Source organism: Rhinopithecus bieti, unplaced genomic scaffold, assembly GCF_001698545.2.
Source record: "Rhinopithecus bieti isolate Rb0 unplaced genomic scaffold, ASM169854v2 scaffold_33652, whole genome shotgun sequence".
NCBI lineage: Eukaryota > Metazoa > Chordata > Mammalia > Primates > Cercopithecidae > Rhinopithecus > Rhinopithecus bieti.
This window is the reverse complement of record NW_016814761.1, coordinates 5,381,504-5,396,754: the sequence shown is the minus strand read 5'-3', so window position 1 is coordinate 5,396,754 and position 15,251 is coordinate 5,381,504.

Genomic DNA, 15,251 nt, shown 5'->3' with positions numbered 1-15,251 from the left:
TTATGAATCAGGCCTGTGGTCTTATCAACGTGGGGAAGATCTAGCTAGCAAGTCTAAGACTGCTGTGAGGGGAGATTGAAGCTTGATTATCTCAGCAGCCAACTTTCATATGAGGGGGAATAGACTTGTCGGCTTTAGCTTAGCCAGAGTTTCATTGTTTTTACCAGCCCTAGTGACAGGCTAGGGTGGAAACTGAGTCTCAATCACAGGCCTTTTAGAGTATGCTTTCCCAGGATGGGACCTTGCCACCTCCCCAAGGGGACAGTTTTTGTGATTGGCAAATAGTCCAAGATTGGACTTGGGCTGTCAGAACCTGGGGGTCAGGGAGCTCTTTGCTGCCACCAGGATGTGAGCCTTGGATGAGGCCAAGACTCATTTTTCTGCTGCCCAGGACCTAAAGCTTTCGCACACTGCATGTTTGCTAATGAGGATCTAGGAAATATTCACTGAGATCATTAAGCTTCTTAAAATACTTCTTTTCACGTTTCCTAAAATGCATATGAAGACTTAGAGGAACTCTTCATCTTAAACCAGCATCTCTACAGGCACCTGTAAGTTGCATGCAGTAGGTGCTCATTAAGTATTCATAAGTTTGATGGCATCTTCTAGTTCAAAGATACACTAGTGTAATCGTGGCTCTTTGTTTTAATAAATGTCAAGTCATCCTGCCATTAAATATTTACTGCACACCCTGTTAGAAACAGAGCTGCTTTCATTGAAAGTAAGGTATATAAACCTCATGGAGAAGACAAATTTTGTTCTTTCACTTAGTTTTTTCCAACATATGAAAATTTTAAAACATACAAAAAAAGGGGAAAGGGTTTTGGCAGTGAACATACACCTGCCATCTGCCTGCCACCAGGATGCCACCATGAACACTGATCTTTCCCTTGATTTTCTGCTTGGTTTTGCCTGGCTTTCCTCCCACTCTTTGGTGTAACATCACTTCCCTGGTTCCTCACTGTGGGAACAGGGCCTGGTGGGAAGAACTTTGTATAAAGATGCTGCTGAAACAAGGTGGCAGGGATTTAACGTGGGTACAGGAAGGTGCACTTGGTTCCTGTCATGTTTGGTTGGAAGCAGGATGGAGCTGTGATGGATGTGTGTGAGACACCGGTCTGTGAGCCTGTGCTCACGTGTGTGCACGTGTGCATGTAAGCCTGCCTATGAAAACCCTGTCAGTCAAAGGGGCCAGCAGAACCCACCTGCCTCACCCCATTTTTGGGTTAGCTTCATGCCAGAGGATCCTCTGGTAGAGGAAGAACAAAGGATGCAGCAAGTGCTTGGCCTGCTGGCGGTGAGCTCGCTGGCTTTCACCAGAAAATAACTACCAAGAGAAAGTAAACAGCAAGGGCCAGGCGCGGTGGCTCACGCCTGGAATCTCAACACTTGGGGAGGCCAAGGCGGGAGGATCACTTCGAGGCCAGGAGTTCCAGACCAGCCTGGGCAACAAAGCAAGACCCTGTCTCAAAAAAATTTATTTGAGTCATGTAGGAAATTTTTGTTTTTCTCATTCAACCAAAATTTTAGTCTCTTGAAGGAGAGACTCTAAAACATGAACTAAACACGTTCTTGAACATGCAGGAGCACCTAAGCCAGCCTTTTCCAAATTGACTCATGACCCCTTCGTAGGTTGTGAAATGAATGTAGTTGTCACAATGAGCATTTCTTTTAGTGGAGCCACAAAAAATTACAGAATATATGTATGTATTACCTATTTTAATATCCTGGGGTGTGATTTTTCTCTGTTCCTGTCACTTTTTATGTGGTTTAGGATGAGTTCTTAGCTTCGGTGACTTCAAGTAATAGCCATAACTGCACTTGAGGTCTCTTGAAATAACCATATAACATTGCAATTGACATGGGGCTTGGTGCGGTGGCTCATGCCTATAATCCCAGCGCTTTGGGAGGCCGAGGCAGGCGGGCCACTTGAGGCCAGGAGTTCCAGAGCAGCCTGGCCAACAAGTCAAAACCCAGCTCTACTAAAAATAGAAAAACTCGCTGGGCATGGTGGCACATGCCTGTAATCCCGGCTGCTGGGGAGGCTGAGGCATGAGAATTGCCTGAGTGCTTGAGCCTGGAAGGCGGAGGTTGCAGTGAGCCTAGTCACAACAGAGCCTGTCTCAAAATACAAACGTGCTTAGAATTGGACTGCCCACCTTCAGTTCCAACTCTGTCACCAACTTTGCTAACATGTGATTTACCTATTGTTTAAGCATGTGATTTAAACCTCTGAGCCTCAGTGACCTCATCTGCAAAATGGGAGACATTAAAAGTTGCTGTCAGAATGGTTATGTGAGCAGAGTTAAAGCGTAAAAGTGACCCTGTGGCTGGCCTGTGATGTAGAGTTTAAATGTAGCTGCTACTGTAAGTGCCAGTGAGGATGACGTCCATGAGAAGTCTGCTCAGTGGTGCAGTGCTGTCGGTGTACAGGCGGGACAAAAAGGTCCAGAGACCAAGCTGACTGGAGATCCAGCTTGTCTCTTAAGGTTCTTTCCCCGGGAGCCGCGTGTTGTGCTTAGGTCTGGCCAGCAGATGGCGCGAATGGCCCCAGTGCCAACATAGGAGCATTTGCTCTGTGTTCAATTTCACAGACTTTAGTTCATTAAAAGAAACGAAGTGTTGGCCACCCCCTCCATTTGCTGTTGCTAAACTTTTTTTTTTTTTTTTTTTTTTTAATTTGAGACGGAGTCTCGCTCTGTCACCCAGGCTGGAGTGCAGTGGCGCGATCTCAGCTCACTGCAAGCTCCGCCTCCCAGGTTTACGCCATTCTCCTGCCTCAGGCTCTCCCAGTAGCTGGGACTACAGGCGCCCGCCACCTCGCCTGGCTAGTTTTTTGTATTTTTAGTAGAGACGGGGTTTCACTGTGTTCGCCAGGATGGTCTCGATCTCCTGACCTCGTGATCCGCCCTCCTCAGCTTCCCAAAGGGCTGGGATTACAGGCTTGAGCCACCGCGCCCTGCCTGTTGCTGCTAAGCTTTTAAGATATTTGGGAAGTAGAATCAAAACATTGCTCTTGCTGTTAGAAGAATCGTCTTAAAAATAACGCTTTATAGGAAGATTGAAGGCCTCCTTGGAAAATGCTAAAGGAGATAATTTGTCAGAGGTGAGACCCTGATTTTTCTGTTTCAAACTTAGCGGCCGCGATGGTTTCCTCGTGGAACACTGAAGCCTTGGCGCCCGCGATGTGGGGGCCTCTGAGCACTCCTGTGCTCCAAAGCATCACCCTTGCCCTGATTTGGGAAACACAAATCCCTGGTGGTGGCAAACAGGTCACTTTAAGACGCGTGTTAGTAACTTTGAAGGCCCTGTGGCCTGTTGGAATTGAGATGTAAACCTAAAACAGCAGATGTCAAAGGCTTAGTGCCAAAAAAAAAATGAACTAAACACATGCTCTCGAAATTAATGTAAATGCCATTAATTTTCATACCAATTACACATTCAAATGATACTATTTTGGATAATCAATTTAACTTTCCCCTGCTTGTAATGTTAAAATGTGGCTACTGGAAAATTGTAGATTACATTCGTGGCTCATGTTATATTCATCTTTCTCTGGGACATCACTGCACTAGGTCCTCTGAGGTGTCACTCACCACTCCACACCAAATAGTAAAATGCACCCACATCCTGCTTTAAATCACATTGTTTTAAAGGCAAATTCTTTGAAAAAAATTTCATATTTTACTTCTGAAATCATTTGGCAGTAAGTTAGCATATACTTCATGTTGATTTTTTAATCATCACCTCAAATACTAGGGAATTTCTCACAAAGTGCAGCATTTCCTACAAAGCTACAAATTGTTTTCAAATCGATTGGATATTGGAATACTAAACAGTTCGTGAGGTCTCCACTATTACATTTGTAGGCCTTTACTTAAACGGATTCATTTGGGGATTTTTCTTGTTTGTTTGTAGGTGTTTTGGGGGGAGGATAGCATCTTGCTGCATCGCCCAGGCTGGAGTGCAGTTGTGCGATCTCGGCTCACTGCAGCCTCTGCCTCTCGGGCTCAAGAGATCCTCCCACCTCAGTCTCCTGAGTAGCTGAGATTACAAGTGCGTGCGTGCCACCACACCAGGCTCTTTTTTTTTTTTTTTTTTTTTTTTTTGTATTTTTGGTAGAGACAGGGTTTTGCTATGTGTGCCCAGGCTGGTCTCAAACTCCTGGGCTCAAGCAGTCCTCCTGCCTCGGCCTCCCAAAGTGCTGGTATTACAGGCATAAGCCACCACACCCAGCCTGGGGTTGTTGTTTTTAAATATCTTAAAGCTAGTTCTCTTTTTCTTTCTCCCTTTCTACCTTGCTCCCCTTCAACATTTTCCTAGGCTCTTAAGAAGCTGTATAAGCCCCAACACCAGGGCCTGGCTATAGTGTTTAGGAAAGGCAGTTTCAACACAAGCATTGTATTTCCTTGCAAGGTACTGTCTTGTTAATCAGAGACTGGCAATGTTTCACAGCTCTGCGAGGTCTTCCTGCTAACTGCGGTTCCCCTGTTTCACGGCCCACATTTATCCCATGGAGATGGGAGACATCAGGAGAGGTTGTGGCTGCAACTTTGAGGGTTTTATTATGACAGGTGTTAGGTCACTGTAAGGCAAATATGGGCAGTGTAAATAGTTTCGTAGCTGACTGTGTGAGTTTTTACACCACTTTATTGAAGTGTGACTGACACATAAAAGGCTGTACGTATTTAATGTATACAACTTGATGTGTTTGGCGATAAACATACACCCATGGAACCATCACCACAGTCTAAGAGCCTATTGTGAATTTTGCATCAATCTACTGAGAAATATTCTTTAAGGTGAGGGCTATTTCCAAAGCAGATAAGAAACACCTGTTGCATACTTGCTTAAAATGTAAATCAGCTCCCAAAAACTAACTGACCTGCATTCTTCATCTTTTCTTCTTTTTCCCTCATGATTGTGGGCCAGGGGAGGCAGTGTGGGAGGAGACAAAGCTCAAAGAAGGAACTGACAATCCCCAGCGTCCTGCGGGCCCGCATCCACACTGTGGATTCTGTCGGCTCACTGGCGGCAGCACTCTCTGATATCTTTTCTTTTCTTTTCTTTTCTTTTCTTTTCTTTTCTTTTCTTTTTTTGAGACCGAGTCTCGCTCTGTTGCCCAGGCTGCAGTGCAGTGGCGTGATCTCAGTTCACTGTGCCCTCTGTCTCCCGGGTTCAAGCGATTCTCCTGTCTCAACCTCCCGGGTAGCTGGGATTACAGGAGCCACTGCACCTGGCCTTCTCCTGTGTCTTTCATTTCTCTTCTTCACTACCCGTCAGCATGATGGGTTTCTTCCACCTCTGTGAATCCCAGTATCAAGATACAGCCTGATCGCCCCTTAATACGGTGCCACCGTGACTCCAGACCCGTGTGTAAGCATTGGTCATTCATCAGCTTTCACGAGGTGAACTGGGGACGAGGCAGGGGCTTGGACCGGCTTCTTGGCCAGGACTCGCTGCCTTCCTCAGCTGAAGAGACTGCATTTCCAGGTTGAACCCTGACCCCCACTGACTTTGGGCATCTCCTTGTGTCCTGTGTTTGCCAGCCTTTCCACTCCCTTGTAAATCTTTCTGCCTCCAGGGCTGGCCTCTAAAACAGGTGCACTGGAGGCTGCTCCTTGCGTTACTTGAAGCATGGCAGTCGCCACTGGCTTCGGCGAGGGGGTGTTTCCCTCTGGTGCTGGGGAGCCCAGGGCATCCATTTGGGGCTTCAAGTCATCTCTTGGGACTTCATGTACCTCGAGTCCACCCTGTGGGCCCCTTCGGTGGGGCTTTGCTGTGAGGGCATCTTGACTGGTGTGGAAGGCCCAAGCATAGTTCTGCTTAGCCTACAAAAGCAAAATCGGTATTAATATTTGTTATGGGCTGAGCTGTCATCCCCCAGATTCCTATGTTGAAGTCCTAACTCCCAGTAACTCAGATTAGGACCATATTTTGGAGACATGGTCTTTAAATAATTCAGATAAAATGAGGCCCTAATCCAATATGTCTGGTATCCTAGACCAGGAAATCTGGACGCAGACAAGGACAGAAGAAGGGCCACATGAAGACACAGGAAGAGGGCGAGGTCCGCATGCCACGGAGAAGGGCCTTGCCAGGAGCCAGCCCTGCAGATATCCGGATCTCAGATTTGTGCCCTCAGAACTCTAAGAGAATAAACCTCTGTCGCTCGGTCACCCAGTCTGTGGTAGTTTGTCACAGCAGCTCAAGGTGACCACTACAGTCTTCTCCAGTGGCCACTTGCATTTGGGCTGCATGACCTGGTGTCTGCAGGATCCACAGCACCAGCCACCGCGCGCCGGGCTCCCAGGCAGGCAGTGCTGAGCTTTCTGTAGTGACGCTGGCGGGGGCAGGATCTCCGGCCTGCGCGACCCTCGCAGCCACTGTGGAAACAAACTCAGCCTTCCCCAGCACCACGTGCAGCTCACAGCTTGGGGATTCGCTACAGGCTTCCCTTCACCTGCTAACCTGCAAGGTGCCAGAAAGCCAGAAGCGGGTAGCATCCCTCAGAGACTTGTGGCATTTGTGCCCCACGTTTCCTGCCAGCAGTGACTGCTTTCCTTGGTTTGATCAAGGTGCTGCCTGCGGCTGTCCAGCTTCTTACCTGATGTCTCGGCAACCCAGCTCAGCTCAAGAGAATCCTTGTTCTTTGTGGCACTTCCTTTTCCTAGAGCTTTTCTCACCACCTTTTTTTTCTTTTTTTTCTTTTTATTTTTTTTTTGAGATGGAGTCTCCGTCTGTCACCCAGGCTGGAGTGCAGTGGTATGATTTCGTGATCTCAGTGGCGTGATCTCAGCTCACTGCAACCTCCACCTCCCGGGTTCAAGCGATTCTTCTGCCTCAGCCTCCTGCGTAGCTGGGATTACAGGCACCTGCCACCATGCTCAGCTAATTTTTGTAGAGATGGGAGCCAGGTTGGTCTTGAACACCTGACCTGAAGGGATCCACCTGCCTTGGCTTCCCAAAGTGTTGGGATTACCCACCAGCACCCAGCCTCTCATCACCATCTTGAAGCCAAAGGATGAGGGGACACTGAGCCCAGGGGCAAGTGCCACCATGCAGGCTGGCGCCAGCACCTGCCTGGGCCCTTATGCAGCCCCTGCCCTCATAGACACACCTGTCCACGCTGCATAGCAAGGCCACGTCCCTCTTCATGAGAAAGATACTGGGGCAATGAACAACTTTTAGCACAGGAGACCAATCAGGTCATTTGGTTATTGACAGGGAGCAGCAGGCTCTCCCCCACTTTCTCATTCTGCTGCACCCCCAATTTGCCACTTGGATTGCACTCCTTTCCCTAGGGGATGAGGGCACAGCTTTCGACGTGAGCTGTGTTCGTTTCCCAAGTCTGCAGTAACAAATGGCCACATACTTACTGGCTCAGAACCACAGAAATGAATCCTCTTATAGTTCTGGAAGCCTGATGTCCAAAATGACTCTTGGGGGACTAAAATCAAGGTGGCGGCAAGGCTGGTTCCTTCTGGAGGCCTGAAGGGAGGACCCATTTCTTGCTTCTCCTGGCCTCTGGTGGCTGCCAGCAACGCTTGGCTTATGGCTGCATCACTCCAGCCTCCTGCTTCTGGGCTCACATCTATTCCCGTTCCTTAGTCAAATCACCTGGAGCCGTCCTCAGATGGAGACTCTTACGATTTCGATGGGTTCATCTGGATGACCCTGGATACTCTTCTCACCTCCAGATCCTTAGCTTAGTCACATCTGCAGAGTCCCTGTCACCAGGCAGGGTGCCATGTTACAGGTTCCAGGGATTAGGATGCAGAGGCCAGGATTCAGCCATGCACACAGGCCAGTGTCTTTCTGTCTTTGCAGCTGAAACTGAGGCGTGTGCACTCTGCTGCTCCAGGAACTGTCCACTAACGCTGCTGGGGGCCTGTGACAGCATCGACTGAGCCTGTGAGTGCCCCCTGGAGAGGAGCTGAGCCTTTCCTCTCCCCAGTACCAGTGCCTGCTGGTGCATTTTGGCCTCTGTGCCCAGTAGTATTGAACCTTTTTTCTTTTTTTCTTTTTTTTGAGACAGAGCCTTGCTCTGTCACCCAGGCTGGAGTGCAGTGGCATGATCTTGGCTCACTGCAACAACCTCCACCTCCCAGGTTCAAGTGATTCTCCTGCCTCAGCCTCCCAAGTAACTGGGATTGCAGGCACGCACCACTACACCCGGCTAATTTTGTATTTTTAGTAGAGATGGGGTTTCACCATGTCGGCCAGGCTGGTCTCGAACTCCTGACCTTAGGTGATCCACCTGCCTCAGCCTCCCAAAGTGCTTGGATTACAGGCATGAGCCACTGTGCCCAGCCAATCTGGGGAACCTTAAAGGCAGTACACAGAAGGTGTATAGGCATCACTGACACTCTGCTAGAGCCCTGAATGGAGAGGCACTCTGGATCAAGGCTCCCTGCCTTTCTGCTGTTCTCTGTGCAGGTGCATGCTGGGACAGGTCTTGGCCAGCAGAGCAGTAGAAGGACTGCCTGGTCTCATCTGGAAACCTTTCTCTGAGACCCGCTATTTTCGTGTGTCACCAGCTCTTGCCCCCAGTGTCCAAGGCTGCCAAGGTGGGCTGGGAGGCTGCCAGAGCCCCAGATTCAGGTATGCCAGCAGCTCTTGGGAGGTTTTACCCTTTTCCCCAAAGTGTGCAATGGTGGAAACTGCCACCAACCTCCATGGAAGCGTCGCCTGTTGGAATGAGGGCAGGCCTAGAATCCCTGGGAAAAGGCGGACAGAACCACAGATGCTGTGACACCCCAGAGAGAAGGCCCATCCCTGGGGATTTGGAGATGGGGTGACAGTCTTTGCCAAGGAGGGTTATCAGGTAGTTGTTGGGGGCAGGGGTTGGCAGTGGTGAGGGGTGGAACTGGACCCCCATGAAGAGACAGGTGCTCAGAGGACAGCAATGGGCAAAGGCGGGTGGGCTCTGCCAGGGAGGTGGGTGCAGCCAGACCACCACGGCCCTGCCTGGCTGGAGGAGCTGGAGAGAGGCATACTTTACCTTCAGCTTGGATTGCATTAGCGGCCAGAGGACCCAACCTCAGCCACTCGAACTCTCTTATAAAAAGAGCTCTTTTAATCGGTTGGAAAATAGAAAATAATTTCAGCTCACATGTGACCCTAGCACACTGTCAAGCCCGGGGGGTGAAAGACACCCCAAAAGTGCAGGAAAGAGGCGGAGAAAGGAGTGAAGTGAGCTGAAGAACCCTACCCCCCAGCGATGGCCACCCACGACCTTCCACGGCCAGAGGGGCTGTGCAGATGTGGTTGAGGCTGGGGACCCTGAGACAGGGCGATGGTCCTGGCTTTCTCTGGTGGGCCCACTGGAATCACAGCGTTGTTGAAGGTGGAAGATCAGGGCAGATGGGAGTGAGACTGGCAGGACGCAGAGTGAGGAGGACTCCACCCGTCACCATCACCATCAGCACTGACTTTGGAGACAGTAAGTGAGGCCACCAGCCTAGGAATGTGAGTGGTGTCTACACTGGAAAAGCCAGGAAATAAGGGATTCTCTGTAGAACCACCAGAAGGGACTCAGCCCTGCCAACACCTTGATGTTAGCCCACTGAGACCCATTTCAGCCTTCCAACCTCTGGAACTAGAAGAGGAGAATTTTGTGGAGTGTTTGAAGCCACTAAATGTGTGGTCATTTGTCATAGTAAACTCAGGAAACCAATACACAGGGGTGCCGACCTGGGGTCCACAGACCCCACAGGGCCCAGGGATAGAATTCAGGGTCTGTGAGCCTGATGGAGAACAAAGATCTTTATCTTCATCAAGCAGAGCTCAGCTGAAGTGAGGCCCACGGTGAGCACAGATGCAGCCGGCCTCTGCCTCTGTCAGCAGCACCTGCTGCTCTGAAGCCACAAGAAGCCACAGAGGGGCTGGACAAGGTGGCTCACACCTGTAATCCCAGCACTTCGGGAGGCCGAGGCAGGCAGATCACCTGAGGTCAGGAGTTCGAGACTAGCCTGGCCAACATGGCGAAACTCTGTCTCTACTAAAAATACAAAAATTAGCAGGGCGTGGTGGCGCATGCCTGTAATTCCAGCTACTCGGAAGGCTGAGGCACAAAAATCACTTGAACCCAGGAGGTGGAGGTTGCAGTGAGCGGAGATTCAACCACTGCACTCCAGCCTGGGCAACAGAGTGAGGCTCTGTCTCAAAAAAAAGAAGTCACAGAGGTCATGCACCCTCACATACACGGCTGTCACTGACGTCTTGACATAGCAGTTTTGCTCATCAATCCTTCAAAACTACGGTCTCATCAGCACCACTACGTGACCTTGTTGTTGAACACATTGATGAGGAAGACATTACTTGCCCACATTGCTACATCACACATTGTTTAAAAAATATTTTCATAGCCGTTTATATTTGTTTGTTTTAATTAGAGAGGGGGGTCTCTCTACGTCGTCCAGGCTGATACAGAACTCCTGGGCTCAACTGATCCGCTTGCCTCAGCCTCCTGAGTAGCTGGGACTTCAGGCACATGCCAACACACCCAGCCTATATTTTAAGGTGATTGTTTTCCTTTGCTAATCTAAGCATTTTATTTTATTTGTTATTACTATTTTTTATAAAGACAGGATCTTGCTCTGTTGTCCAGGCTGGAGTGTAGTGGTGTGATCATAGCTCCCTGTAGTCTCAGCCTCCTGGGCTCAAGTGATCCTCCAGCCTCAGCCTCCCAAGTAGCTGGAACCACAGGCATGCATCTAGCTACATTTTTTAATTTCTTTGTAGAGTCAAGGTCTCCCTTTATTGCCCACATTGCTACATCACACTCCTAGCCTCAAGCAATCCTCCCACCTCCGCCTCCCAAAGTACTGGGATTACAAATGTGAGCTACCACGCCTGGCTGGTAAGCATTTTATTTTTAAGTGTTTAATACTATTACCTTAGGTATCAGTTGACTGCCAAGGGTTCCATGGCCCACAAAGGGCCCCTGGAAAGGGAACACAGTTTTGTGAGACTGGGCTGGGAGCCAGGCTGGGCAGAGGTGACTTGGGTCCCTCAGGCCTCACTGGGGAGCGCGGGAGGGAGGACTGGCAACTGTGTGTGCTGGGTGAGAAAATAGAAATTGCAGGAGCTTGGAATGCAGAATTCCTGCTCAATGTGAGGATGAGCCCAGCACTTTCTGTGTGTTATCTTAGTTCATCTCACAAAAGCCCTAGGAAGAGATGACTACAATGATGCCCATTATATAGCTGAGGAAACTGATGCTCAGAGAGGTCCTCTCCTGCCTCCCTCGCAAATGTGTGATGTGTGCATGGCACAAATGCAGAACTGCCTGGCCTAGGCCTGCTCTCTGCTCCCAGCCGTGGCTCCAGCTGCCCTGCAGAGGAGGGAGAGTGAGTTTACCCTGATGAGGATGGGCAGAGGGGAGCGGGTGAGGCCGGCCACTGCGATCTGAAACAGCGCGGGCCCCGTCCAGGCGGGGCTCTGGTTTGAGTCTTCAGGCCCCGCGCTCTTGGGCTTCCTCTTTTTGTTTGTCGTGTTGGTGTTTATATCAAGGCTCTTCGGGGACTCAGCTTTGGGCTGAGGTTGGTGCAGTGGCCTGTACACCCCTACCCTGCAGGCCGGCTCCTTTGAAACTACGGGAGCCCTGGGTTGCCATATTTGTCTTCCACATGCAGAGCAGCGAGCCTGGGAATCTGTCCTCAGGGGACGCAAGGCAGGCAGTAGGGCTAGAGTGGGCAGCGGGGCTTGAGTGGGCAGCGGGGGTTGAGTGGGCAGCAGGGCTCAAGTGGGTAGCAGGGCTCGAGTGGGCAGCGGGGTTCAAGTGAGCAGTGGGGCTTGAGTGGGCAGCTGGAGTGGACGGAGCACACCCCGCAGGCCCAGCCAGACCACCACCCCATGTGCCTTCACTGCTGCCTCCCAACCCCCATGCCGAAGGCTTGCTGTTGTCTCCTGTCGATGAAGGGGCTGAAGCTTTAGAGGGAGCTACACCAGCTCACGTTCACAAACCCATGGGGCCAAGGTCAAACTCCAGGCTGGCCCCCAACCCACTGAGCCACAGGGACTGACGGCAGTGGGGGAGAAGACCCATTTCCAGGCCACGCTGGCCCTGTCAGTGGCAGTCACCAAATGGCATCTCCATCATTTGGGAATGCTCTTGGTTGTCACCAAGGAAAGCCCAACTAACAGTAGCTTAAACACTTCAGGATTGATTTTTCGTATTAACAAAGAGTCTGTTGGTTGGTGCTGGTTTAGCACAGGGGTTGTCTATCTTACTGTGGATATTTTGGGCTAGAGTAATCTTTGTTGTGGGGGGCTGTCCGGTGCATTATAGAACGTTTAGCAGCATCCGTGGCCTCCACTGCCTAGAAGCCAGTAGCGTTCTCTCCCCCAAGTCAGGACTATCAAAAATGTCTGCAGACATTGCCAAATGTCCTCTGGATTTAGCAGTATGAGGAACAGTGTCTATGAGTCTCCTGGACTTTGCCTCATGGTCACAATATGACTGCCACAGCTCCAGACATCCCACCCATGTTTAGGCCAGAGAGAACAATAAGGGTACCAGCTGCCTCTGTGTCTTTTAGCAGAAAAGTGGAAGTTTTCACAGAGGCCGCAACAGGCTTCCACTTAGGTCTCATTGGCCCCAACTGGGTGACATGACATGGTCACCCTGTGCTGCAAGGGAAGCTGGAAGAGCAATGATATATTTTTCCAACCCTTTAGTGGTAATGGGTAAGGAAGAAGAGGGTGGGAGTGGCTGCCCACAGTGCCCGCTACTATCCTGGGACTTTTATACAAGGGCACCTGTCTTCACCACTATTAAACATCAAGACTATGTCACTTTACTGGGGTTGAGCTGAAGGTTTTAAAAAGCGGTGAGATCTTGGACCTGGGAATGTCTTTTGAAATCTGACTTGTCTGGAAATTCCATATCTCCATCTCAGGCCTGCCTCCCGTGGCTCGATAACCTCTTCACTCCTTCCCCTTTCTCATGCACTCACACTTTCCCAGCCTTTCCTGGGTTCCTGGGACATGATTTCCCTCAGACTGAGAAGTTAGGGAAGCCTTGGCTAGCCAGGGATGGAAAGAAGATCCCAAGTCAGTGTCCCAGTGACAGCACTGCAGGGGTGACCGAGATCCGGTGGCCAGTGCCAGGCCCTGTGCTCTGCCCATGGAATCACAGGATCCTCCCACTGACTGTGTGGCAAGCGCTATAATTATCCCCATGTATAGAAGGTTTGTTAAGGATGATGGCCAGGGCCACACGGCTAGTGAGGGTAAGGCTGGGAGCCTAGGCCCCCTGGCTCCAGCCCTGCTCCTTGTCCCTTCTCTGTCCAGCCTTGGGGCAGCCTGTTCATGGCCACACCATCCAGGACCACATCAGTGTGGGTTGTGGCTCTGCAAGCTGTCTGATAAATGGCCTTTGCCATTTATCCCTTGGTCAAGGCTGCAGGCAGCATAGGCTCAGAGAGCCTGGGGCTGGTCAAGCCTTGAGCCTGCTCTGTCCTGAGCTTGCCCATCTATGGAAACAGGGGTTTGGACTAACTGCCCTTATTGATTCATGAATCAGGTGAGCAGGGCTAGAACTGCCAACACCCCCATTGCAGCTCAGGTGACAGCTGGGGTGAATGGAGTCATTTCCTCCCTGAAGTTCTAATCCTGACTTTCCCTTGCCCCACTTGGCTGTGTGGTCTTGGGCACTTCACTTAGCCTCTCTGAAGGTGTACTTGCCCCACCCTAAAGCAGGGAGACAATGTCTTCTAAATGCTGTTGGGGAACAAAATGAGATCAGGGACCCAGCTTGCTGTGAACTGCCCTTGGTGGCATTAGAGAAGCCACGCTGAGCCTCGGTCCGTTCCCTTTTTTTTTTTTTTTTTGAGACAGAGTGTTGCTCTGTTGCCAGGCTGGAGTGCAGTGGCCCGTCTCAGCTCGCTGCAACCTCCACCTCCCGGGTTCAAGTGATTCTCTTGCCTCAGCCTCCTGAGTAGCTGGGACTACTGGCGCACACGACCACGCCCAGCTGGTTTTTATATTTTTAGTAGAGACGGGGTTTCCCCATGTTGGCCAGGATGGTCTCAGTCTCTTGACCTCGTGATCCGCCCACCTTGGCCTCCCAAAGTGCTGAGATTACAGGCGTGAGCCACCGCGCCCAGCCCTCTCCCTCTTAAAACTGGGCCAAGAGCACCTACGTATGACAAAGGCGGTTTCCAGATTATCACTTAATGTATGTAAGACACCCAGTCCTAGCCTAGAACAGGCATTCCAAGGCAACTGACCTTGATTGTTATTAGTGATTTGTAAAGAATTAACCACATGAATGGACCCAGCACTTAGAAAGTCCTCATTAAATGGCAGGAACTGTATTTCTCACTTCTGAGCCTTTGCATTCTGTTCCCTCCACTGTTCCCTCTGTGCAAACGGCTGTCTCTCTCATAGCTCCCAGAGGCCTTCCCTGTGGACACCAGCCCTCTTGGCCTCCCCTGGGCCCCTCCTCTTGTGCTCTACTCAGCACTTGCCTAGGAAATTTTCCCTACATAGAACTCTAATACTAAACATTTTCATTCATGCATGGTCTCTTGTCCCCTCTTAAAATGTAAACTCCAGAGGGATGTTTGTTTCCTACTTGTTGTGTCCCTGGGACCAAGAACATGGGCCTGACATGTGACGGGCCATTTGTAAGTGTGTGTTTGGGGTCATTCATAAATGTGTGTTTGAGGCTGGGTGCGGTGGCTCAGCCTGTAATCCCAGCAATTTGGGAGGCCAAGGCAGGAGGATTGCCTAAGCACAAGAGTTCGAGACCAGTCTCTACACAAAATATAAAATTATCCTGGCATCGTAATACTCTCCGGTAATCCCAGTTACTTGGGAGGCTGAGGCAGGAGGATGGCTTGGAGCCGGAGAGGTCGAGGCTGCAATGAGCTATGATCGCTACACTCCAGCCTGGGCAACACGGCGAGACCTTGTCTCAAAAAAAAATTTTTTTTTAAGTGTGTGTTTGGGTGAATGACTGATTGTTAGGCAGAAGTTGGTGACCCGTGGCGACACGGGGCCGCCGGAGGGGCGGAGAGATTGGTGATCCAGAAACCCAAGGGGGCCTGGGGCGAAGGAGTGCGACCGGACCCGCACCTGGGCAACCGCGTCTCCAGCCTCCACGGTCCTGTCTCGCCCCCTTCCGGGGCAGGCAGAGGCCTCGAGGCTGCCCCGCCGCCTGGGCCCGGCCCCGCGGCAGCACCCGAGCGGCCGCACCCCACTTGGGGCTGTCTTGCCGGGAGGGGCGCGGGCGGGGCGGG